Source organism: Nelumbo lutea, chromosome 7, assembly GCF_056320005.1.
Source record: "Nelumbo lutea isolate HS-2025 chromosome 7, American lotus-T2T, whole genome shotgun sequence".
Lineage (NCBI taxonomy): Eukaryota > Viridiplantae > Streptophyta > Magnoliopsida > Proteales > Nelumbonaceae > Nelumbo > Nelumbo lutea.
This window is the reverse complement of record NC_142690.1, coordinates 23,014,347-23,042,278: the sequence shown is the minus strand read 5'-3', so window position 1 is coordinate 23,042,278 and position 27,932 is coordinate 23,014,347. Positions and strand designations below refer to the sequence as shown.

The 27,932-nt window shown below is 36.8% G+C and overlaps 1 protein-coding gene and 1 pseudogene across 2 annotated transcripts in view; one reads left to right on the top strand and one right to left on the bottom strand.

Annotated features, from left to right (window-relative positions):
- Positions 1-1,403: 1,403 nt before the first annotated feature.
- LOC148845651 (leucine-rich repeat extensin-like protein 7 pseudogene) lies at positions 1,404-3,584 on the bottom strand (annotated as a pseudogene). The gene has a single exon (XR_016102004.1). The product of XR_016102004.1 is annotated as a leucine-rich repeat extensin-like protein 7 pseudogene (transcript).
- Positions 3,585-15,759: 12,175 nt separating this feature from the next.
- LOC148845650 (vacuolar protein sorting-associated protein 26A-like) overlaps positions 15,760-27,932 on the top strand; it is a 60,781-nt gene continuing 48,608 nt past the window's right edge. The window contains exon 1 of the mRNA XM_088953932.1: positions 15,760-16,240. The gene's annotated coding sequence lies outside the window, so the exon portion shown is untranslated. The remainder of the gene's footprint in view (positions 16,241-27,932) is intronic.

The following is a 27,932-nucleotide window of genomic DNA, read 5'->3' as shown; positions in this document are numbered from 1 at the left end:
AGATTTGAATGGTTGAATGCATCTTTGCTTTGATACCAAATGTTTGTTGGAGCAATGGAAGTGTGGTGGTAAAAATCAAACGAAGAAGCAAAAAAAAAAAAACAACTGTAGTAGAGAAGATGAATATAGAGAATGAAGAGAAGAAGGGAAGAATATGAAAAGCCCACATAGAGTTTTGGGTTTACTTTTTTTTAGCTTCTTGAGCTCTATTACAAAATATATCAGATTACACGAAATATAAAGGAGTTTTACTTTTACGGTAGAGGCCTTTCAGCTTTTAACTCACAAGACAACACACTTAATACAAAAGACAAAACATAAAGGAAATTTACAAAATTACCACTCTTACTTTTCAACAGAAGCAAACGGAACGTTCTAGAACCTAGTTCAGTTTGAAGGGGGATGTTAGACTACTTGTCTTAGATGTTGTGATAATTAGACCTATTCATGGGTCGGGCCGGGTCGGGCTTGGGCCAGGCTTTTACTCTTCATTAATGGAAATATGTTAGGCCCGAGCCCGAGCCCGACTCGACCAACGGGCCTACAACTTGGGCCCAAGCCCGGCCCTAATAAAAAGCCCGAAGCCCGAAGCCCAACCTAATAAAAAAAATAGAATTTTTCCCTATTCAATAATCAATATAAATTAGAATTTATTTACATTAAAAAAAGAATATAAATTCAAAATTTATTTACATTAAAAAAAGAATATAAAGAAGGGGAAAAGGATGTGGAAAAGAAGGGTTCGACTGGAAAAATAAGGGAAAGAGGTGAAAAAAAGAGAGGTATTCGAATAGGGCTTTTAGGTTTATTTATAGGTCGATCGGGCCGGGCTCAGGCCAGGATATTTTGGCAAATCCCGAGCCCGGCTCGAATTTATTGCTAGTCGGGCTTTTTGGCCTGAGTTTAAACCCGCGGGCCCATATACCATGAACAGGTCTAGTGATAATCCTTATCTCCTCAGTCAAATAACAGCCTTGACATATAAGATTATTCTTGACTGGCCAGATTAACATTATTTGTATTTTGAAGTTTAAATTTGTACTTCAAATTTGTAGCTGTTGTAAAAGTTTAATATAAATATAATATTAACACCTCACTACAAATTAACCAGTTCGGTGAGATTATTTTCAGTCCAATCTAAATCTTTCATTTAGTTATATCTCCCATTATGTTTGTTATACACTTATACCTTTGCTTTTGTCCTTTTCATTTGAACAGTTACTTATTTTAATCAAACACTAGCAGTTAATATAGTTGGTATGAGTGAGAATTTCTCCCAAAACAATCCAAACGCTGATAAGTGGTGGGCATGAAATGATTTGAATGGACAGACCCTCCAAAGCAATCTTATTTGCCTAATTTCCATAAGACATGCAAATACAATAATAAAGGATATTGCGATATGAAATATGAAAAGTATATGCTTCATCTCTATTAATTTCTCAAAATTACATGATGACGCTTGTATTGCCGTTCTGATTTTTTATAGAGATGAGTGATCCCTCTCGAGAAAGCTATTACTTCTTGTTAAACAGTGAATCTACCGTAAGTATATATATTTTGTAGGGCCATGAAATAAAAATAGTGGAGGGGGATTTAATTTTAGAATCACTACTTAATAGCCTGGGAACATTGGTGGAGGAGGCGATGAATACTGGAAGCCTATGTGTGGAGGGAGGATGAAATCGGGGCTTGGGGGAGGTGGTGAGTGTGCAGGAGGAGGAGGAGATGGAGAAGGTGGTGGTGGTGGTGGTGGTGGAGAGTAGATAGGTGGTGGTGGGGAGTACACGGGTTGGGGTGGAGAGTGGACAGGTGGTGGTGGAGAATGGACTGGAGGAGGAGGAGAGTGGACTGGGGGAGGAGGAGAATGGACAGGGGGAGGAGGAGAGTGGACAGGTGGTGGTGGAGAGTGGACTGGGGGAGGAGGAGAATGGACAGGTGGTGGTGGAGAATGGACTGGGGGAGGAGGAGGAGAGTGGACAGGTGGGGGTGGAGAATAGACTGGGGGAGGAGGAGAGTGGACAGGTGGTGGTGGAGAATGGACTGGGGGAGGAGGAGAGTACACCGGTGGTGGTGGTGGTGGTGGTGGAGAATACACAGGCGGAGGTGGCGGAGAATGATCTGGTGGAGGTGGGGGAGAAGAAACTGGTGGTGGTGGAGAGTACACAGGTGGAGGTGGTGGAGGACTTCTTGTTCGCACGATTGGAGATTCACGGTGGGGGGGATCAGGAGGTGTTGGTCTAGATGGCAATGGAGATGATGAACCAGCACACTTGGACTTTCCACAATCCACCGGTCGGTTCACCACCGGCATGCAAGTTTTACTTGTCTTTTGTTTAGGACGATCAGGCAAGCAGTTGCTTGTATCATCAAACACAACATCCATCTGCTTTGATGTTACACAAGCTGGCGACTCACCCTTGAAGTAATTATACGAGAAGGTGAAATTCCCCAAACTAGGCAATTTACATATATTCTCCGGAACAAATCCTGTTAAATGGTTGTCCGAGACATCTAGCAGCTCCAAACTCTTCATGCTAGAGAGGCTCTTAGGCAAGATACCAGAAAACGAGTTGGATGCAGAAATAAAAACTGTAACATTCTCGAGCAACCCGATGTCCGGCGGCAGGCAGCCACTGAGGTGGTTGTTCAAGAATATAATCTCATTCAATGTGTGTTTCATCTTGCTAATGCTCTGGGGGATGCACCCACTAAGATTGTTATTCGCAAAAACAATGACCGAAGCCGGTGAGTTTCCGAGATTCTCAGGGATGGTGTCTTCGAATCGGTTGTCGTTCAAGAATATTGCATCCAGGTCCTTATCGAACAGCTCGGGAGGCAGTGGACCTTCAAAGTCATTATATCTGATGTCAAGGTACTTGAGCTTTGGAATGGAGAGCACCACCTCCGGGAACGGCCCAACGAAGCGGTTGTTGCTTAGGTCTAACTCGTGGAGAATCTCCATCTTAGAGAAGCTCTTGGGAACGATTCCACAGAAGCGATTGGAGTTGACGTGAAAGAGCGAAAGGTCGGTCATATGTCCAAGTTCAAGGGGAAGGAACCCGGCTATGTCGGCATTGTTAAGATCAACACCGGCGACGACGCTGGCCTGGGGGTCATCGGCTGCAACTGAACAGAAGACACCATTGTAGGAACAGACATTGGGACCAACCCAGTTGCCTGTAACGTTGTATGGGTCGGAGTAGATGGCCTTCTTCCATGCCTGGAGAGCGATGTAAGCCCGGCGAAGCCTTGAATTGGCGAATGTCACCTTCACGTCAATCTCATACTCATAATCATGGGGAAGATAACCATTCTCAGGGAGGGCTAGGAGCTGGCGGCTAGCAATGAAGGAGGCCTCGGCTTGGGAGAGGGTGGAGGAGAAGGAAGGCTGGGAGGAGAAGAGGAGGAGAAAGAGGATGAAAAGGCAGCCCAGGGCCTGCATTTTGGTTGCTTCAGCGATGCCGCTCTACAACCTTGGAGAGGCCCAAGGCTGCATAAGAAGAAAGCTGCAATGGAAGAGAAGGCAAGGTGTTATATGGAGGGAGAGGAGGGAATGATGGGTTGTCTAGAAAGGGCGATGACAGACTCTTCAACCATCTCTCTCCTATAATGGTCATCTCGTGGCCATTTCTGGCTTCTTCATCTGGTGGTGTTGGGGGCGTTCATTTGGCACTCTCTTACAGACTTGCCCTAATCTCGGAGTATTGCCTAAACTTGAACATTTGACCACAAACTGATAACGACCAAGTCGTCAACAACCAGTCTGGATTAAATTCTATGCCTACCCTTGGAACTCCAAAACTGGCTGCAGCAACTAATAAAAAACCCTAGTGATAGTGCAAATTAATATATATGCCATGTCTATTAAAATGATTGGCATAGCACACATAAAAGTTGGTCATTTCTTTATGGCTCTAATTGGGTTGCAGTTGGATCAAATCCACTTACATTCTAGTCTGATCCAATTGTTGAAACTTCATATCTATATATATAATCCAATTCAATTGGAAATCTATATTGGACATGGATCGTATTCAGATTTGATCTGAATCTCTTGTGCCAACTTGGTCAAAAGGTCTATTAATTATGAGTATGCTTATGGTTTAGGGGTGAATTTTAAAATTTTGAGAATGATATAAATTATTGATTAAGAACTCCTCTTCAATAGGGCTGTTCAGAAAAGAAAAGGGTAAGAACCGACCAAACTGACCCGACTCAACCCGATACTCGATTTCTCAAATAATTTCAATCAATTTTAGTAATTATGGCATCTTTAGGCATCTCTGAGACAGGATGTGTGAAGGTAAAAGTTATTGGTGCTTCGCTGAGATTCAGAGGAAGGGCTACTAGAACGGGAAGATTTCCTCCTCGTAATGTGCTTGGTTGTTCATTTCTCTAGCTATTGTCTACATTCTGAGGAACGGCTAACTGTTTCAGGGGTACCTCTTCATGTGTGGTGCCCAACGACTTTTAGAGAAATTGGGGACAATTTGAGTTCCATCTTTTAAGCATTCATTATTTTACTTTTCGAAATTAATATGGCCTTTTGCATGTCCTTTTCATGTATTTGGTTTTAAACAATTTTTTAATATCTCACATTTCACATTACATCCTTCATTAATATTTTGCATTTTCTCATTTGATTAATCATTTCCAAATTTCCTCTAAAATTCCTTTATGGTAGAAGAATTGTTGATTTTTTTTAGTTAATCATGTCATGTTTTTAAGTCCATTGTGGTAAAGAAAATCATTATTTTTAGCTAATCATCTTAATCTCAAAGTCCCTTATGACATCAAAATCCCTCGTGACTGAGAAAAAAATCATTAAAATTTTAATTAACCATATCAATTCCAAAGCCTCTTGTGGCAAAGAAATTATCAATGTTTCACTTAATTGTAATAGTTTTAAAATCTCTCACCTCCTAGCATAAAAATCATTAATTTCTCATTTAATTGTATTGTAGCAATGAAATCATCAACTGGCATTTAATTGCATCGGTTTCAAAACCTTTTGTGGCATCAAAGTCCCTTACATCACCAAAGTCCCTTGTGCATAGTAAATCGTTGATGTTTCAATTAATTGTATTAGTCTCCGGCCCTGTGGCATATAAATCAATATTTGTTCATTTAACCATATAAGTTCTAAAGTCCCTTGTGGCAAAGAAATTGTTAATGTTTCCTTTAATCATATCAGTTCTAAAGTTTCTTACGACGAAGAAATCATCAACTGTTATTTAATTGCATTAGTTTCAAAATCCCTCATGGCGAGTAAATAATTTTATCAGTCTCCCGCCCACATGACATTGAAATCAATGTTCGTTCATTTAATCATATCAGTTCTAAAGTTTCTCGTGGCGAAGAAATTGTTAATGGTTCATTTAATCATATAAGTTATAAAGTCCCTTGGTGAAAATAATCATCAACTGCCATTTAATTGCATAAATTTCAGTCACTTAGTGGAGAGTAAATCATTGATGTTTCATTTAACCATATTAATTCTAAAGTCCCTCGCGGCAATGAAATTGTTAATGTTTTATTTAATTATATTAGTTTTAAAATCCCTTACAACAAAAAAAAAAATCATGAATATTTCATTCAATTGCATTGGTTTCAAAGTCCTTCGTGTCATTAAAATCCTATGTGGCACCAAAGTCTCTTATGGTGAACAAATCATCATTATTTCAGTTAAAAATCATTAATTTCATATTTGAATCATATTAGTTTCAAAGTCCCTCGCAATATTAATGTCATTTATGGTAATTAAATCAATATTTTTCATCTAATCATATTAATTCTAAAATCCTTCACAAAAAAAAAAAAAGTCATTTAAAATTTTAATTAATTATTTCAAAGTCCCTTATGGCATCGAAGTCTTTTGTGGCACCAATGCCTCTTATGGCAGAGAATTTATCAATTCATTAATTATCTTGTTTTCAAAGTCTCTGGCATTAGTTTTCCTCAAGAAGTTATATCCCATTAAATAAACTAATCAAAAAATGTTAATGAAGATAATAAAAATCATATAAAAAAGATAAGAAGATCCATCTTATATGACCATTATGAGAGTCACTAGTTAACTCTGCATGACCTATATATGGTAATTTCAACCCTTAGTTCTCTTATTTTACCCATCCGATTGAAGATCCATCTTGTTCGTTACCCTTGTATCAAATCAAGATTCCATTCTAGGCTTTCTTGTTAGCCGAAACACCCACAACCCAAATTCTCATGCTCTTAACATCCCTAAATCTACAGGCACTACCATTAGACTTCGAACAACCTAAAATACCTACCCATGAAATTTCAACTCCAAATTCCTCCATCTGCCCATTTGTCATATGAAGATTGTATTTCGGGATTTTTTGTAAGTCAAAACGTTCATAGCTTTGATTCCCTTAATCTAAACACATTTGAATAAATTAAACCCTATCAATTTGTCCAAGCCCCTTAAAAACCTAGCCTTGTTAAGTTCCAACTCAAAATTCATCCATTTGCTTATCTATTACATGAAGATTCAATTATGAGCTTTGTCATATGTCAAAATGTTTATACCTTTGATCCCCTAATTTGAACACATTTGAATTAATCAAACCTTGTCAATTCATTTAGGCCCCTCAAAAACTGTATCCTGTTAAATTTCAAATTAAAATTCCTCAATTTGCCTATCCATTATATGAAGATTTTGTTATAGGCTTTCTTACATATCAAAATACCGGCTCATACATCTAATTCCCTCAATCTGAACATATTTGAATTAAGCAAACCCTGCCAATTCATCCATGCTCTTCGCAAACCCAATCTTATTAAATTTCATCCCCAAATTCCCTTATTTGTTCCTCTATTAGACAAAGATTCCATTCTAGGCTTTCCTACATGTTAGAATGTTTATACCTCAGATTCTCCTTATCTATACACATTTGAGCCAATTAGACCCCACCAATCAATCTAGAGCACTAAAAACCCCATCTTGCCAATGTTCACCCATAAATACCTTAAAAAGGATTTGTTTCGATCAATCTGATTAGCCTGCACACATTAGACAACTCTCCACCTACATGTTAATCTTGACCCTTCACGCATTAGCCTATAGATCCCCTCTATATAATAGGAATCTCGGTTTGGCCTCCCCAAAATGACAAAAATACTTCCTAAAAACCCAAGAAGTACAAAAAAACCTAAAACCCTACTCATTTAAATTCCAAAGTCCTTTTCATTTTAAGAAGGTCAAATAAAGAATAAGAAGCACAGATTATCTTGTTCGTCAAGTGTTAGCAAATTGAGTAGAACTTAGGGATGCAAACATATCGAATCATATTCAAATTGAAGTATATCTAAATCTGATCCAACAACACATATCCTAAATTCAATTTAACCTTAAGATCCAATAGGATCTCATAAATGGTGATTCAAATTTAAATCCATTAAGGATGTTAAATATCTGAATTTGATCCATTGAAAAACTATATTAAATTATTAAAAGAAAAATAAAACATAATAGTTTATATAAAGAAAAACAAAAAATACAAGTATTTTTCAACAATATTCACCATATATATTAATATATGCATGTCTTTCTATAATTTATTTTTTATAAAAAATGCAATATAAGCATATTTAGAAATATATTAATATATACATGCCTTTATATATATCACATCGGATAGGAGTGATTTGAATTCGATCCGACTTTTCAACCGGATCCTTATCATCCGTTCCGTTTTGAAAAAATCCGACGAAGCATTATCCAAATATAACAAAAAAAAGGTTTGGATTCGGGTCGAATCATAATCTGATCCATTTTGCACCCCTACTAGAGCTACCCTATTCACTGTCTCTCTCTCCCTCTCTCTTTCTCTCTCTTTGTTTCTTCTTTTTCTTTCTCCATTTCCCCCTTTTTCTCTTCTCCCTCTATTTCATCTGTCAAAGCCAAAACAAATTTGCATATTTCTTCCCCTTGGGGAATACAAGAGGAATTGAGAATATATATGATTGAAGTCGGCTAAATGACAACATCCAAATTCCAAACCCTTCCCTCCATCACTGGTTCACTAATTCCCTTGATCACTAACATTGGTCTATTGGGTTTTCTTCATGTGGAGGTGGGGCCCACTCATGTGTTGGGGACTCTTGCCGAACATGTAACCGGAGAAAGTTGGAAAAAAAAAGAAAGACAAAATAAAGTTAAGACTTTTAATGTCCTGTCATTAGTGAGAATGAGACAAATTGTCTTGTCTTGGTATATATTAGTGGATGGTAGGACCCACTCTCCACTATCATTTGGCTTTCTCAACAAGCCTCATTTTGTCTTGGTGAAAAGAGTCTCTTGGCATTCTTGACACTCATGTTGGTATCCTCTTTGAGAAGAAGAGAGAAGAAGAAAGTGGGAAAAGAAAATTCCTCTTTTATAAGAGAAGAAGCGATTCAAACTTCTTGGCACATGAACAAGAGCACTTTCAATCAAACATTGTGGCTGTTGTTTTACTCTTTTTCACTAAGGATTTGGTGGGTTTTCTTGGCTCTTCAACAGTGGTTTTGGAGAGGGTTTGGGCAACTTGTTTTGTGAGATCTTTCTCAAGTTTGTTTGTTGAAATATATCTAGTTTGATGACTATTTTGTATCTCCAAGAGAGAGTTCTTGTCTCTTGAAGTTGCTATTCCCTAGTTGGAACCAGAAAGGTTGTAATTCCCATTAATCTTGTGGATAGTGGAAAATTTTTTGGTTAGTGACCCATGGTTTTTACTCCATGTTGAAGAGGTTTTCCATGTTAAAAATTTTTGGTGTTCTATTTCTCTCTTGTGGTGTTTGATTATTTTTCTCTTTGGCTATTATTTGTTATTTACACTGTTAATTTTGCACACTGTTAATAAGGAATTTCAATCCTAACAAAGTGGTATCAGAGCTTTGGTTGAAGTAATTTGGGTGTATAAATCATAGATGTTGGTACAAGTGGTATGGTTAAGCTGAATGGGAAAAATTGGACCATTTGGAAACCAAAAATGGAAGACTTGTTGTATTATAGGCACTTGTATGGACCTATTGAAGGAGAGAAGAAGGCAAGTTGGATGAGACGTCAATTAAGGAATGGAAGAAACTTAACAAAAAAGATGTAGGTGTTATTAGACAATGGATCGAGGATTGTGTCTTCTACCATGTTTTTACAAAAACTTCAACACACTCTCTTTGGAAAAAGTTGGAAAGTTTATATGAAAGAAAAATAGTGGGAAACAAAGCTTTCTTGATTAGAAAGTTTGTGAACTTAAAGTTCAAGGAAGGTACATCAATTGCGGAGCATTTGAATGAAATGCAAAGAATTGTAAATCAGCTCTCCTATGTGAAAATGGTGTTAGATGATAAATTGCAAGCCTTGTTGTTGCTTAGTTTTTTCCCAAATAGTTAGGAGACATTGGTGGTGTCTCAAAGTAACTCTGCACCCAATGGGGCTCTCACAATGAGTCAAGTTACAATGAGTTTATTGAATGAAGAAACTTGAAGAAAGACATCTGGTTCAGCCCAAGGTGAAGCACTTGTTATAGATAATTGGGGGAGAAGCAAGAGTAGATATCCACAACACTATGATAAATCCAAGGCGTGTTACTATTGCAAGAAACTAGGACATAATGTTTGTGCTATGGTTGAGCTGGCCCTGCGTGCCACATGGTGGCCTATGTGGCCGCCTTATCTCCTCAGCCACGTCGACACCACATAGGATGGATAAACGCGACCAATAAGACAAGTCCCATACAGATAAAGAAGACAACCCCACCGAGGAAGAGGACCTATCTCGAAGACCACGACGAGTAACCTTATCCCGACAACCTCGAAAGCCTCGACCGAATTGGACATGGATCTTCGGCTATAAATAGGTAACCTCTACTCAAGATAAAGGATTTTTCACTCTTCAAACTTTCATATTGTTATTCTACTTCTCTTGCTCGAACCAACATTATTCTCAACTGCTCGGCCCAACCACCCATCTCTCTTATTACTGACTTAAGCATCGGAGTACCTACCCGTGGAACAACTCCTTAGGCCTCTAATCTTTTCCTTGGTTTCAAATCTTTTTATGCAACTTCATTCTTCCACCTCAAATTTGACAGTTGGTAGGATTATCTGACTGCGACCTCAATTTGGGACACCTTGGGTCGGGCAGTATCAAATTGGCGTTGTATGTGGGAAACGTACAAAAAGTTATTTCCATGTTTTCTTCCGCGCAATCAAGAATCATGCCTATAAACACATCCGACCACTCTACAACTTTATTCCCATCTCGGGGATCTCGTTCTCATTGTAGCTCTCCACCTCGAGAGACCCAACAACAAGCCACCTCGGGAGCCCCCCCAAAAAAACAAAGTTTTTTGGTCAAAAGAGGCAAAAAAAAAAAAAAAAACCAAGTGAAATGTAATAAGCAAAATCTAAGGTGTCATTCATGGGGCTAGTAGTCGTGTAATTGCCTCTTTTTCAAGCTTACCGCAACTTGTCTAAAATTGTGTAAATTGTTGGGGTTTGGATACATATCTGTTTTGTTTTTAATTTTTGTTCACAATTAAGGATTTTATTAGTCAAAATGAGGTGTCAACAACTTGATGAGTTAGGAGTGTAGGAAACTCTATATAAAGGGCTCTTTGAGTCCTTCCCTTTACTTGCATTAATCTATATCTATATATTAAAATGCAATGTGCCAAGCTAGCACTTTCCTACCCTATGGTTTATTTTCAAGTCCACTTATCTCTTTTCTAGTTTCTTCTCAAAGGCAACTATCTTTTTTCTCGTTTTTTTGAATATTCTAATATTAAAATTGAACAAAATCACAAAGTGACCAATCACCTTTAAGAGTTTTAACTCTCCTCTTCAAAACATCATTAACTCTCTCTCTCTCTCTCTCAATAACTCTTTTAATAATATCTCCTCAACAATTATGGCATTAACTCTCTCCTTGAATAACTCATGCCACTAATTCTCTATCATCTCCATTACTCCATTAAATTGCATAAAGTTCATTAAATTTATCTATATAATTTGCATTAAATTGTAACTATCAATAAAGATTAATTAAATTGAAATTGTGACATTCAAGGATATATTATTTTGCTATAAATAATCTACTTCCATTTAAACTTATAATCCATTTGAAAATAATAAAACTTAATTAATCATAATAAAATAATCTAGTAAGTTAATTAAATAAAATAAAAGCAATTATTAATTATTGTTATTGATAAAAATGTTTTTACTAATATAATAAAAAGAATTTAATTAATAAAAGGAATAAGATAAATTAAAAACCAATATCAATTTAAAATTAATATAAAACTAATACAAGATTATCTAACAATTATTAGTTCAATAATTAAATTTTATTAATTTAAAACCAACTTTAAGTTTCACTAAAAAATAAAAATTAAATAGTTAATTAAATTTCATAAGGAATTTAAATTTAGTAAAAACTTAATATACTTAAATAAATTCAATTTTTACTAATTTCAAAAATTAATAAAAAATGTTAGTTTAAACACAGATTAATTATTTTAAAATCATTTTAAATTTCATTTAAAAATAAGGAGAACTATAAAAACATCCTTGGGTTTTCTAACAATCTTATGAAATTCCCTAGTGTTTTGACCTTAACAAAAACCTCCCTTATCTATCTATCCATCTATCTATCTATCTCTCTCTCTCTCTCTCTCTCTCTCTCTCTCTCTCTATATATATATATATATATATATATATATATATATATATATATATATTTATGGTATGTCCATGTCAGCAGCATGTCTCTCCTTTGAGAGAAGCTATTTATCTATCTTGTCCATTTTTTCTTATTTTATTTTGTTTTAAATATATAAAACAGTAATTATTTTTTATCTTGATTAGATGAATAAAGTTGCACACTATTAGAGAGAGACCTTTGGGTTTTCCAAGGCCTCTTATTTTAATGCATGTTGTTATTACATTTAAAAAAAGACATTTAAGAGAGAGAGAACTTTGGATTTTCCAATGCCTCTTATTTTAATGCATATTATTATTACACTTGAGAGAGGGAGGGAGGGAGGGAGGGAGGGAGAGAGAGAGAGAGAGAGAGAGAGAGAATAGATTGAATATGAATAATATAAATCAAGGTTTTTAAAATTGAACCAGACAATGAACTAGTCAGAGGTCTAGTTCCTAGGTCGAATGGTCTGACCGTTCGAATCGAATGGACAACCCATTCTAACAAAAAATTAAAAAATAAAAAAAAAGCAACCAAAATTGTTGGATGGTTCAAATGGTTTGACCACCTGGGTCATCAATTTGTTGACCAAATCAACAGTTTTTAGCGAAATAACAGTTCTGAGGTAAAACGGAACTGGTCACCTTACCAGTTTTCGGTTTTTCTGGTCCGATCCGGTTTTGAAAAGCATGATATAAATCAAATAATATAATAGGTTGAGGTTAAACATTAAAAAAATATTAATTTAAAAATCCACTTAACTTTCACTAAAAATAAATATTAACAAAACTTAGTAAATATTAAAAATGTGTTTCAATTACACTTAAAAATCCAACTTAATAAATGCTAATAAAACTAATAAATCTAAATATAAAAATATTAATTAATAGTTTTAATTATATTATTAGATAACTTATGAGTCAAGACCTTAATAAACATTAACAAAAATAATAATTGATAGTTTTAAAATACCAACAAATAATTAAAAATCTAAAAAATTCTGAAAAAACTAAACATAATTAAAAAGCTAAAAATAATTAAAATTTTTGAAAATCTATATATTTTATATTAATAAGCGTATTTACTGAACATAATTAAAATACAATTAATAGTATTTTATTATTAAAAAATAAAAATTATTAAAAAAATACCTATGCCATAAATTATTGAAAAATATTGAAAATTAGTTGTATTGTTTATTAGCTATGGTATTTATTTAGTTATTTAATTTTTTTACTGAAATCATATGAAAATTAATTTTGTAGTGACTAATATGCAAAAATAAATGTTGAAATTGAAAAATACTCATATGCAAAAATTACTAAATAATAATGAAAAAAAACACCAAAAATTAATTAAAACTCCAAAAATTCTACAAAACCTAAAGCATATGCAAATTAATTTTTTTATGCAAAAAAATATGATGAAAATACTGAAATTTTATTGAAAAATACTCATATGCAAAAGTTACTAAATAATAATGAAAAGCACTAAAAATGAATTAAAATCCAAAAATTTTGAAAAACCTAAAGTTTAATTAAAATATTAAAAATTAAATTAGTTATATTTTATTGCAAAAATATTGAATAATAATGAAAAAATAATGTATTTTAATTATTAATAGTAATATAATTAACAATAATTATTTTTAAACTATAATGAACACTAATTGTAATTTAATCTATAAATAGTAGAAAATTACATTTAAACTAATTTAATAAATTATTACATTATAATTTATTAAATTAACTATTAACAGTAATTTTAATTTATTAAATTATTAAACTAATTAATACTTCCTAATAGTAAATTGATATTTATTATATATAGCATAAGTAATTTTTACATATGTCATAGTATCGGGCCAGGCTTATTTGAGAAAGCTCAAGCTCGAGCCCATAAGCCTAGAATTTTGTCCAAGCCAGAAAAATAACGGGTCAGTCTAGGCTGGGCCGTCAGGATACCTTGCCCATGAATATGTCTAATTGTATATATAAACAATTTTATACATAAAAAATCATATGAAATAAAAATTTAAATATCTTTTTCAATTTTTTTTTAAATGGACCTCTCATAGCTTGGCCCAAGGCTCGGCCCAGCACAACCGGGTTTACACTTCTACTTGAACTTGCACAATATTGGGATAGGACTGGGAAGTTTGAGGATTCCCAATCCTTGATGAGGAGTGGGGTGCCTTGCCCCTAAACTTGCCCATCATTGAGGAGTGATTGCTTTGCCTTGAACCCACCTGACACTAGGGATGGTGCATGAATTGGGTAGAGTGTCTTGACTACAGGGGTAGGAACAATGATGGGGTGCCCCGCCCCTGAACCCACCATGTTGTCATTTCTATAAATTATTAGTGAAATTAATAAAAATGTTAGTTGTTGTAATTATTTTTATTTATTTAAAGTTAATCATAATTTCATTTAAAAATAATAACAATTATTAAAATTACTATAAATTATTAATAAAACTAAATTTATTAAAAAATTTTGTTCATATTAAATTAACAGTAATTATCTTCTGTAAATCAACATTAAATGAAAATATAATTATTGAAATTTTAGTTATTAACAATAACTTTGAATACTTTAAGTTAATTAACAACAAATTTTGATTATTAATTTAATATTAATTAATAATAAATAAAATTATTAAATCTTTCAATTTTTCCTGTGCATCACATGGGTGACTGCTAGTTGTTTTTAAAAAAGGTGCAATTACCTTCCTTTAATTAGCATTCCAAATAAAAAAAAATGTTGATCTAATGCATAAACTTTGCTTCACTTCAACGCTTTTACATTTATCCAAAAAGAGTAAGAGAATTATTTTTTGAAAGTTGTCTATCAAAATAGACTAGTAGAGGATAAAGTTGAAACTTTAAATTATGTATGGTAATGCATTAACAATGATAAGGGTATTTTAGTAACTTTAATATCATTGTTTCCAAAGAGAGGAAAATGAGGCATTTGAACTTTTTTTGTCAAAACTATAGGGGGCCTTTCTTAGGGTCGTAGAATTGTTTTAAAAGGTTTATCTATAATTTTACCTAAAAATAACATAAAACTAATAATAGATCAATACAAAAATCTTTTTCCAAAAAATTTAATAAAAGTTAGCTTTAAGATACAAAAAAAAAAAATACAAATTTATGTATAGGATAAGAAGTTGGCCACTCCACTAAAGCGCAACTTAGATTGTAACTGGATAAACTAGACATAACCCCAAAAAATAATACTTGGACTGAACTTAGATGAACACCATTTAATTGAAAATGTAGTAGAGCTCCATCTTCAATTTTGCATTCTTCATTGCAAAGGTCCTCATTAGTTTAAAATTAATTCCAATTAACTTCTCTAAAAAGACAAATTCACATCTGTGCACCAAAAATACCCTACATGGGCATCTCAGTATGCATGACAAAACATCTTTGTACTTGTCATGGGGAGATGTTCTCAAAACACGGTTGGGATGTCTTGTGGGGTGCAGCTGTGAATTCTACAAAAAACGGTTTGCTTTTTTTTTGGTTTTTATATTTATAGTATAAAAAGTCTATATAGGTATTTAATATAGGGTCCGTATAGTGCGTCTTTCAACATGATCTTTTGGCTATTTACAAGTCGGGCATATTGATTTTCAGTTTATTCCCATTTGGTTCATGAAAGATTTAGTCGCCAAAATCCAGAGATCCAAAAAGATGCAAGAAGCCTATTTTGGGCTGATTTTGGGAAGCTCCAAATAAAGTTTTTCACTTTTTCGCATTTTATTCTCACACTAAAATACATGTATCTGCCAAGCTAGCTTCAAGTTACTCAGATCTTCATGCAAAAATTAAATGCGTTTTTTATTTTATTTTACTTTTTTTTTCGTTTCATGATGCTGCACAAGAGGGGGTAGCCCATCCCCTTTCTTGGTGGCAGCGGGATTTGATCCCAGAACCTACCAACGTCTTTTGACTTTTAGAGCTATCAAAAATCATCCTAAAAAACTTACCAAACGGGTCCATAGAAAATCATAAATTTAGGAAGACATTTTTAACTTATATCTTTACCTTTATATATATATATATATATATAAAATATATAATCAGAGCTAACCGCCGGGAGCGTAGAAAGGGGAGGGTAGACCATCTCCTCTCTGATCCAACTCTTCAGTTCCACCGTCGTCTAAACCCACTGCAACCATTACTGCTGCTGCACATCGTCTCCCATCCGCTGTACAATCTAGAATTGAGCGTTTTGGCCATCAACCGAACTATGCAATGTCTTGAACTACAAAGATTTCAGACCCTACCCATTCTCCGGTGTTTAGCCTGAGATGATCGAGGCATTCCTCATCTCAGATTGCGGCTGCCACTTCTCTGTCCAAGCGTCATCTATTATTTTTACGAACTCAGCATTTAGGAGCACAATGAACTCAGATTTACGCGAGGAATCTCATACTACCTAGCCTTGCTTCAATTTTACAGTAACTGATTCACTTCAGCAGCATCATTTATTCTTTCCTACAGAGGCTGCAATAGAGGTAAGCCATCTACCTCACTTGATGGATAGATTGATTTCTAATCTTTTTTTTTTTTTTTTTTGCTTGATGGATAGATTGATTTCTAAGCGTTATTTGCTTGTTTTATATTGCAATTTGTGTTCAAGAGATTGGGGTTTGGAACTTCAACTTCTATCAGTATGGGTGTTTATCGTTGTGTTATGTTTGGGATTGTCGCCAGTATTTAATGGTTTATTTTTCCCATTTTCATTTTATCTCGATAAGATAAAATCCTTGAGTTGCTATTATCTTAATAAAAAAACTTTCTTGGTTGCTGGTTCAAGGTTTTTCTTAATCTGTTTCCCTTTAAAAGGGTTTTGGTTTAATTATTTATCTGCCTTCTCATCTAAATCGTTCTTTCTCTATTTTCTGATTTCTTCTTATCATCTCTCGATGTTTGAAAGCACTTACTTGCGTATGAAGAATTGATTGAGGAATGCCCATGGAAGTTTGATCTCCTTGTGGTCAGGCTCTTTGAATTCGCTGGGTAAAGGTGCTGGGAACCTTAGATAAAAAAAGGGGATGGTGTGTACTTGCCTACCTCTATGCTCCTCTAAGGGTTCCCACACCCGAATACGAGGTTGAGGGCTGGGACACGTTAGAGAAGCTTCTTGCCATACTTGACACCTTTTAGTCCACAGATATCATCACTCGTTCCTGAATTGTTTTAAGGTTCTATATTTCATCCTTGTTTAAAATCTGGATAGGGAATTGCACTCACACTGACAGGAGAGAGGGGTGCCTAACCCCTTCCCTCCCTCTTCTCTAACTTACCCAGAGAGACTTATTTCAGTAGAGGTAGCTGAAAAAATTGAGAGATCTATGAGGGATTTTTTGTGGGTAGGGTGGAAGGACTTAATTACCATATTGTAAACTGGGAGCTAGATCTGTCAGCCTTTAAATAGTAGTGATTTGGGTATCAGCAAGGTCAGGAGGTTTAATTTAGCTTTGCTTGGAAGATGGTTCTGGCGTTTTATCTCAGAACCAGGTGGACTCTGGAGAAGACTAATTGCAGCAAAATATGGCTTGTAGAAAAATGGATGGGACATAGCTACCCCCACTCAACTTCATGGATGCAGCATGTGCAGAGGAATTTATAAAGCTCTGCCAGGCTTTTTAAAAGGAATTCAATATAAACTTGAAATAGAAGCCGGCTGAAATTCTGGATGGAAGCCTTGGTGTGGTGAAAGACCTATATGTGTGCTGTTTCTGGAGTTGTTCATGCTGGCTAGCAATAGGAATGCTTTGGTGGCAGACTCTTATGCCATGGAAAATCTATTGTCTGGACTCCACAGTTCAGGAGAATTTTCAATGACTGGGTACCACTCCAGATATCTGAGTTGTTAGGTTTGCTTCAGTCTCAGACAGTTAATCTTCTTACTCAAGATTGCAGATGCTGGAAATGGTCTAAATCTGATATTTTTACAGTAAAGTCATGCTACCTAGGGTTGGATTCTGATATAACCTATTCCTTTGATAGTAAAGCCATTTGGTTGTCTGATGCCCCCTCAAAAGTGTAGCTTTTCACCTGGGTAGTGGCTTGGGAAAAATGTCTAACCAAGCAAATGCTTATAAGGAAGGGTGTAAATCTGGTGGGCACCCTCTGCCCCCTGTGCATGGAGGAAGAAGAGTCTTCTAATCATATCTTTCTTCATTGAAGGCCACTGTTCAGGATCTGCCACATGGTTGGAAGGTTGCTGGAATGAGCAAAAAGGAAGATGTTTATGGTCTGCCATCCCTCTGGCAGTAATGTGGATGGTGTGGTTGGAGAGGAATTCAAGGGTATTTGAAAAGGAAAGTAATCCTGTGGAGAGAGTGATCAATGGCATTGTGGAGGCTCTGAGGCAATGGCTATCAGCTACAGTTTATTTCAAGGATAGCAAATTCTCTTCCTCTTTTTTGCCTGTAAACTTCTTTTTGGGGATACTTGAATACTTCTGTAGTTATACAGAACCTCATTGTACAGACACATGTTTTTTATACTTAATACAATATACTTACCACTTTTTTTTTTCCCTAAAAAAATGGTCTGTTTGTAGTGTTGTATCATGTATGTTGTGGGTGAAAACTCACTAAATGAAGTTATAATTCTTTTTTGTCCATTTTAATGAATTTTTTATTTCTTACTATAAAAAAGCAGTGATTTAGCAGTACAAGTTCTGTTTATGTTGTAAAAGATATTTTATTTATATTGGCCTGTTTTTGAGTACTGTAAGGTTGAGTCAGGTCTCAGCATAGATTGTAGGTTGTAACTGCATATTTTTTGCTTCTATTAAAGAGGTTTTCTTGCTTTTTCCTTCTCAAAGAAGAAAAGTACTGAATTCACAGGAGCTGAAATATCCAAATATGTATTTTTTTTGTATTTTCCACTGTAAAAAGTATAAAAAAGCTTCAATCCGTTCAAACATCATGAAATCTATAATGGAAATCACCCTTTTTTTCTGAAGAATCAAGAATAAAGAAAATTTATTAAAAGAAAAGGTTACATCCTATCACATTGGTTGTCTAGATGACACACCAACAACATCAAATACATACTTCAATTACATGTCCAGAACATTCAAGTACATACTTCAATGTTAGTGGGCACCATTCACCTCCTCAAGATCTATCAGATTCTAGGGTTCTTTTTGTAATTGATCATAGGCCTTCTACAATGCTACTGATGTTAGTGGGTACCATTCGCCTCCTCTGAAAAGCACTGGCAGATGAAGACAATTGGATTTTCTAATATCAACTTGAAAGATTAACAATACATGAACTAACTGGAAGATGATGTTAGATGGAAGAGAAAAGAAAGGAAGGGAAGATTAAAAGAGATCAAGTGAGGGAGAAATAACAAGTCATGGGTAGGCAACTTCGAATGTCCTCCAGGCCCATATCTTGTTGTTCTTCCTGTTTGAATGCGTTTAGCAAGGGATATGTAGGCTGGGAAGATGTAAGGCTAGGCAACTCCAGTTTGTAGGATAAGGTATTAGCAACCATATTAGTTAAACCGGGCTTGTATTCAATGATATAGTTATAGCCCAATGATTTTGTTTGTTGCTCTTCTGTGAGAATCTTCTATTCAAGTAAATACTTTAAGCTGCATTGGTTGGTGTGGATGGTAAACTGGCCCAATAAATAGGGCCTTCATTTGTCACAACAAATACTACTACTATGAACTCCTTGATGTAAGTGGACTTTGTCTAGGCTGTAGGAGTGAGAACTTTGCTGGAACAAGCTATAGGCTTCCTTTCTTGCATGAAGACAGCCCTGAGGTCCAATCCAGATGCGTCACACTCCACCACAAAGGATTTAGGAGTTTTGGCAATGAGAATTGAAATGTATGAGCATACCTTAAATGTATGTCCTTGCATTTTTTTAGGTCAAGGTGGTGTATACCCGCTCACAACAAAGCTGATTATCATTTGCCACTTGGACTGATAATCGGTCAGTAGGCATATTGTGCAGCTTGAGTTGTTGGGCTAAAGCTTTTGTTATGAAGTTAAGTGTGCTGCCGCTATCCACTAGAATGGATCAATGGACACAGCCTGTCCCAATAGGCTCCCCTCAATTTTCATAGTCTGTGCTAATGTCAGCCCAGTCAGGGGCTCAGGGCTTGAAGGGAAATTTCAGGGGGCTCATGCCCATAAATGTCTTGGTGTATCACTGGTTCTTGTTCAACTTCAGGTTGGGTGGTTGGTCCTCCAAGTCCTCAGAGTTTGTAAGAACTAAATTTGTTGGGCCTTGCATTTGTGGCTGGAGGCAAACTTATCATCACAAATATAACATAGCCCTTTCTCTCTATCGGCTTGTATTTTGGTCTATGAAAACCTCTTGAATGGTAAGTTGGGCTTGGGTGTCTGCTCTATATGGGTCCCTAGGTCCTAAGTGGTTTTTAAGAATTGGGCTGCCCTTAGTTCTGTTTAGGATCTTTGTTAAGTTGGTCCATTTTGCTTCCTATAAATGGGCTAGGCCCACTGTGGCCATAACTGAGGTTGGTTGTATTGCCTTAACGTCTCAATTTGATTTTCGTCTCTTAGGCCTCCGATGAAGTACCTGACCAGTGCTTTCTTATGCAGGCCTTTCAAAATTTACTCAGTACTCTCTCACAGTACCACCCTGCTTCAATTCGGATAGCTGTTTTTTTTATCAATAGCAGAATTTGGATAGCTGTTCATTGTAGTCCTCAAATCCAGAGGGACCAAACCAAACACAGAGGGCCTTTGTGAAATCCGGACAGTTAACTTGCGGAAGAGACAGCCTAAACCATTGAAACCATAATATGGCTTCTCTAGTTCTCCTTCAAGGTAGACTGAGGAAATCTGTATTCTCTGATGTCTAGGTATTTTGTTGTATTTCAAATACCTCTTAGCCTTGTAGATCCAAAATATAGGATACTTACCTAGTAAATTGGGAAGTCCAATTTGGCTTGTCTCTAGAGTGTGGATCCACTTTTCCAGTTGCTGCCATGGCCGGAGCCTTCTCCATTACTCTCCGTGGATTTAATTCGAGGACTCTTTTTGAATCGGGTAAGCATCACTGAGAGCACCTCTTTAAGCATCCCCAGTTGGGCCTGTCTGTGCTCCAGTAGCTGGATTGGGCTGGTTCCTAACTCCTTCAGGTCAGATCTAGAAGGATTTCTTCAGTCTTCAATTAAAAAAGGTAAGTTTCTGATGTAGAACATGAACAGATCTTCTTCTAGCACCTAAAAAAGTGCTCTAATACCATATCATTCAAGTAAAAGTAAGAAGAAAATAGAGATAAGAAGAGAGGAGGAGAAGAGAAGAGAATATTTTGAGGCTCAAAAGCTAGGTTGGTGGCACCTATATTATCATTTATATCAGTGTGGCAGTACATAAAGCCAATCTTTTTAAGACTAATGATTCAAGTTGGTGAGATGGATAGGCAGTTATTGGGGGAGTGTGCTGCGGTACTTGTGGGCATTTGGGGTAACTTTATTCCTCTGAGGGTGGAAGATTTTACATGGCTTGTAGCAATAGACAGCATTCTAACTGCAGACCATTTGAAGTATAGAGGTTCCAGCATGGCTAGTTGGTGCTATTTGTGTTTTTTCTGAGGAGTCTGTCCTTCATTTGCTTTTCTCATGTAAGTGGCTAATTTCATTTGGAGATTCTTCTCATGTCCTTATGGAGTAAGATGCTTTTAATGAAGAACTACATCAGAGATTTTCTCTAATTGGCCGAAGTTGCAAGGTACTAACTACTAAGAAAGCTAAAATAGTCTGGAGTTGTGTGCCTTTCGCAATATGCTGGGGTATTTGGAAGGAAAGAAATACAAGATGATAAGGCCAGAAGAGTGGATAGGTTGGTGGCAGATATTGGCAAATTTATAATAAACTGGGTGTTGGTGCTGTGAGATTTTGCTCAGGTTTCCATATCAGAATTTGGATAGGTTTTGGGACTTGTTAAAATTATCAAATACTGCTCCTTCATATATTTATGAGTAATTTGTATCACAATGTTGGCTTAACACTTTCATGATGGTGTACTCACTGTTTTTTTTTTAACAAAAGTTTTCTTTTATTATGAAAAAAATGTTATATCAGACATCCAAATTATAGCAAGAAGCTACCTAATAGGCCGAGTTTTGGGAGTGGGAGTTATATGTGGATTCAATGTTTAAAATATCAATACGATACACCTTGTATTGGGCGTATTGTATCGATATCAGACGATACCAGTACGAGATGTTTTACAATTGGAGGTGTATCTTGCCAGTTGTGTGTATTGGTCCGATATGTCACCTTATTGGTGCATCCTAGTATCGGTCAATACAGTCCCATATGCACTGATATGGAGGCACATTGGACTCTAATTCAGCAACAAACGTGCTAGATAGTCTCTATTTAAAAAGAGGAGTTGGCGTGATTTGAACCCATGTTGCCAGTGCCTAGACTTAAGTGTGCCTTTAACCACTAAGCTACCTTTCATTTTATGCTAAGATGTAAAATAAATTAACTTTTATTAACTTCAATGTCCACACTTCACATAAAATCTATATCTATATCTAACAACTCCAACTACAAATTAAAAGGATAATATTCAATATTAGTATTTTATAAACTAATGGAATAAATAATTTATCAAATCCACATGTATATCAAAAAAAGTTTTTTAATCTTAAGAAATTCATATAAATAAAAATATTAATAATAGAATAATTATTTTACTACTTAAAATTTATAAATTTGCACATGATATGTATCTTTATTTTTTTTATAAATTATTAATTAATATTTTAATTTTCACTAAATATCGATACAGTCCCATATGCACCAATATGGAGGTGCAGTGGACTTTAATTCAGCAACAAACCTGCTAGGTAGTCTCTATTTAAAAAAGAGGAGTTAGCGTGATTTGAACCCATGTTGCTAGTGCCTAGACTTAAATGTGCCTTTAACCACAATGCCACCTTTCATTTTATACTAACAAATGAAATAAATTAACCTTTATTAACTTCAATGTCCACACTTCCCATAGAATCTATATCTATATCTAACAACTCCAACTACAAGTTACAAAGGATAGTATTCAAAATTAGGCTCGAGCTCGATTCGAGCTAGACATTCGAACTCGAATTCAGCTCAGCTCAAAATCTCATACATTCAAGCTCGGCTTGGCTTGAGGTTGACTGTGAGCCAAACTTCCTATAAAAAATAAAAATTATACATATAAAAATTATTTATTATTATACATAAAAATAAAAATATTATTATACATATAATAAAAAGTATATATAATTTTTAAACCGAGCCGAATCAAGCTTTTCATGAGACAAGCTTGAATAGCTCGTCAAAAGCTCGATTCGTTTCCACCCCTACTTATAGGTACCCATATTTTCAGAAATGTGAAATTGAAGCCATTGTTGAGGAATTGTTTAGGGACATATACAACCCAGCCATAGCCCCTATTCATCCTCGGTGTTATTGGTTAAGAAGAGGGATGGGGCTTGGTGATTTTGTATGATTATTGCTCCCTAAACCATATCACCATCGGGGATCAGTTTCCCATACCAATCATAGATGAGCTACTGGATGAGCTTAGGGAGGCTATGGTCTTCTAAAAACTGGACTTGAGGACTGGCTACCATCAAATATGATGTTCATAAAACAGCTTTCTGTACACATGACAGGCATTATGAATTCCTAGTTATGCCCTTCGGGTTGACAAATGCCTCATTCGCTTTTCAAGCTCTTATGAACGATATTTTCTGCCCATATCTTTTGCCAAGAAAGAAATCCATTATCTGGGCCACATTGTAGAGACTGGCCAGGTCTCATCTGGCTCAGAGAAAATTGACTGTATGCTGAAATGGGCTCAGCCTATGAATGTTAAGAGTTTGAGAGGCTTCCTTGGCCTGACAGGGTACTAATGTGCTATAGAAGATTCATTAAGGCTGTGGACAGTTAGCTGCTCCCCTGACAAATCTCTTGAGACTCCTGATGGGATGACATAGCCCAATAAGCCTTTGAGAAGCTCGAAGTAGCAGTCACCACCCCACCATCGTAGAATGAGACTCTTCTAACCAAGGTTCGGGAACAATTGTTATGCAGGAAGACCAGCCATTGGGTTACTTTAGCAAGGTGCTCTCAGCTCAATCTCAGTCTAAGTCATCTTATGAGAAAGAGCTAATGGCTATGATCTTGATTGTTAAGAAATGGCGGTCATACCTCTTGGGCAGGCCCAAGTGGGCATGTTGACAACAGACCAGCAATGTTGTTGGGTGTTGCTGGTCTAAGTTACTGGAGCAAACTGAGTTGATAACAGACCAGCGATGTTGGGTGTCTAAGATTTATTTTATTTTATTTTTATTTTATTTTTTTTGAGAAGGTTAAGTAAAAACTTTATTGATAAAAGAGGCTACAGTACAACAGCAACCTAGTGGAAGAACACTAGGTGAACAACCGCATTACAATTCCCAAATGGAGTGGGGTTCAAGGAGCTGAAAAACATTCTCATGTTTAAAATCTGAAGTTACAGATAACCAGGAAGCAAGTCAATTGACAGCAGTTTTAAGCAGATCTTCAGGAGCTCTAGACTTGTTGCAGAAAACACAACTGTTTCTTCCAGTCCAGACAGTGACCAGGACAACTGCAGGAATAGTTTTCCAGACCAGCATCCCTTTCTTACTCAGCCCAGGAATCTTCCAACTACACAGCACCTCCTTTATAGAACGAGGCATAATCCATCTGATGCCGGCAGATTTGATGAAATGCTCCCACAACTTAGCAGACAGAGGGCAGTGAATACATAGGTGATCACCAGTTTCGGGAACCATAGCACACAAACCACAGTTCAGATCGGGAATCTGAATCCCTCGCCTACTCAGATTATCTCTAGATAGACATTTATCAAGAGCCAACACCCGAACTAGAAAGCTTGCCTTGGAAGGGCTAGTAGAAACTCAAATCTGTTTGTTGGGAAGATCCACAGTAGCACCTTGACTTAGTTTTTCTGCCATAGATTTAACTGAGAAAACCCCATTACCACTCCATCTCCACATCCATTCGTCATCCACTTCAATAGAAACCTGCTGATTCTGCACTAACTGTAATAGCTCCAGCAGCTGCACCAGCTCCCAGTTATGGAGGTTTCTTCTAAAGACGGGACACCAAACAGCACACCCATTCTACCACTCTAGATAGTCAGAGACTGAAGCATCAGGGGAGGAGGTGCAAAGGCTGAGGTTAGGGAAGAGCTCAGCAAAGGGGGAGTTTGAGCATGAGGGGTCCTTCCAGAATTTCAGCCTCCTTCCATCACCCACTTTAAACTCCAAACAATCTGAAAAAATAGGGAAGACTTTCATAATACCTTTCCACAAGGAGCAGCCCAACGACTGAAAGGGGTCCAAAGATCTCCTGTTACCCCAGTCCACCCCATAGCAGCAATCAGAGACCTCCACCATGCTTCCCTCTCAACACCAAATCTCCAAATCCACTTGCTTAAGAGGGCCGAATTGAAAATCTTTAGTTTTCTCACTCCCAGCCCACCCTCTTTAACAGGCAAACAGACCTGATCCCAATTTACTAAATGAATTTTCTTTTCCTCCTCCCAACCCCTCCACAAGAAGTTCCTTTGGAGGGATTCTAATTTCTTAGACACCTTGGAGGGGATGGTGTTAGCACCCGATTTTTGCTCAGTCCGCCGCCTGAACCTCTAGTTCACCCCAAACACCCATCCGATCAGACCCTTCTGACCTCTCCGAAACACCCAAAAACCCAGAAAACCCCAACTTTCACCCCAAGATCCCTTAGATTCATAGTTAAACCTGTTCTGAGGCTCCGGATTAGCCGTATCAAACCTTTTCTAGATCTGCCCCATCCGGCCCAGTTGAGCCAATCTGACCCCACCAATCGACCCAGAACATACAAAAACCTTTTTGACCAATTCCCAGAATACCCTCTGACTTAATACCCCTCCTTCCAAAATTACCAAAATGCCTTTCCTTCCAAATTTCTCCTAAATTCCCAAAATACCCCTGATCAAATCCCTAAATTACTCTTTCCAAATTACCAAAACACCCTTGACCAGATCACCCAAATTACCCCTAGGATCAATTCCCCAAATTACCCCTTCTCCCAAAAGTTAACAAAATCCCCTTACCCAAAATTACCAAAATACCCTTTTTTTTTCCAAATTCCTAAAATACCTCTCGTAAAAAATTACCAAATTACCCCAAGTTCCCAAAAAATACCAAAATACCCTTCATTCCTCAAATTACCTAAATACCCCTCTAAGCCTACCCCTTTGGATCCCAAGTTACCATTTTCCCCTTCCTTCCCTAAATTGCACTTTTCGACCCTTGAAACCTTAACCTAGGAGGGTGCCCCTCTGAATCCTAACTTACCAAATAGACCCCTTCATTCATTATGAAGAATTTCGAAAAACCCCTCCTTCACATAAAACAGGCTGGGGGGGGAGCCGTCGAAGAGGGGGAGGAGCAGTTAAAGAGAGGGACCTTCGAGAGAGCTAGAGAGGAGTGTGCATTCGAGAAAAAAAATGAGAGGGAGCTCTTAGAGGGAGGGGAATGGTTTTTAGCTCGAGAGAGAAAAGAGGTAGAGCTGAGAGTTTCGAGAGAGAGCTTCAAGGTTAAGGAGAGAATGTGAGAGAGGTTTTTGAGAAAAAACAATAGAGAGGGCATTAGAGAGCCAAGAGCTTCGAGAGAAAGAGGGAGAGTAGAAAATTCCAAGAGAGATGGATAACGTGCAGGAGAGAGCGAGACTGACCTGATCTTCCTATCGTGCTTCTAGTTACCAAAGATGCCATTCTGCCTATTGTTGCTGCCATATTAACCTCATTGTGTCATCATCACCAATCTCATTGTGCCGCTAGTTTGCTTCCATCGGTCACCTCTATTGTCATTGCCAATCTTACCTTCTTCAAACCCAGTCCTGCTCCTAGCACCTCTGAGCTAGGGTTTTGATAGCACCAAAAGCCTAACCATACGCTGAACCTCTGCATACAAGTTCGGCAGCATCATCAATCTTCAGGTTACAAGTATTTTACCTCATCTCCTTTAACTTTATGCGAAGCTTTTATATGTTAATGTTGCTGTGCTAGTTTGGTGTTTGTGTATAGTTTGAGTTTGAATGTGAGAACCATCCGAGAGGATTTGAAGCGTTTCTTTTTGCCCTTTGAACCAACCAGCTGAGTCCGAAGGTGGGGATCTGATAGAAAAGGGGTGAGAATTCATCCTTTTGCTCAGACCCCTGTGTCCAAAAGGGAGAAGCTCCCGAATCTTCTCAAATCACTGAGAACTCGACTTCTCACATCAAATCCAAAGTCAGAGAAAGGAAATCTGGTGTTCACATTAACAAAAGAGAGGGGTGCCTAACCCCTTCCCTCTCTCTCTCTCTCAACTTACCTGGAATAGCATTGTCTTGACCGGGCAATATGGAGTCACTACTAATTCTGAAACGTTTTAGCAATTTTAATTTTGGGAGACCCATGACTCCCCATTATTGATTTCTGATGGGTGGCGACTCCATATGTTCGGCCATGAAGTGAACTGCCGGATATTTTCCTACATTCATAGATGGGAAAGAGAGAGAGAGAAAATAGGTTGGTAGATTAGAAAGCGTACTCTTTAAAAGAGTCACTCTACCCCCCGCCGAGAGGTATTTAGCCTTCCAGGAAGCCAGCTTCTTCTCCATTCTCTCAATCACAGGATCCCAGATCAAAGAGGAAGTGCATTTGGCTCCCAGAGGGAGACCCAAAAATTTACCAAGGAGATGATTTACTTGGCAAGCCATAATCTCAGTTGACTCTTCCAAATTCTCCACATGACCAATGGGAAAGATCACACTCTTACCAAGATTAACTTTGAGCCCAGTTACAACCTCAAACCAGCAAAGAATGCTGAACATAGAATCAACCTGCTGCCAAGGAATCAATAAAACATAGAGTGTCATCTGCAAATTGGAGAAGATGAAACTTCTCCCCTCCTAGAGAGATCTCAAATCCATCCCACATGCCTCCTTCCACAGCCAGCTTACTGAATTGAGTATAGACCTCCATAAGGTAGATGAAAAGCAAAACATCTCTAGAACTCTCAAAGAACTCCAAACTGAGCAAAGACCTCCATAAGATCACACAGCCAGCTTACTGAATTGGCCAAAAATCATTTTTCCAAGGACAAAGTCAAGACATCTCTAGTTCACGTGGTCATA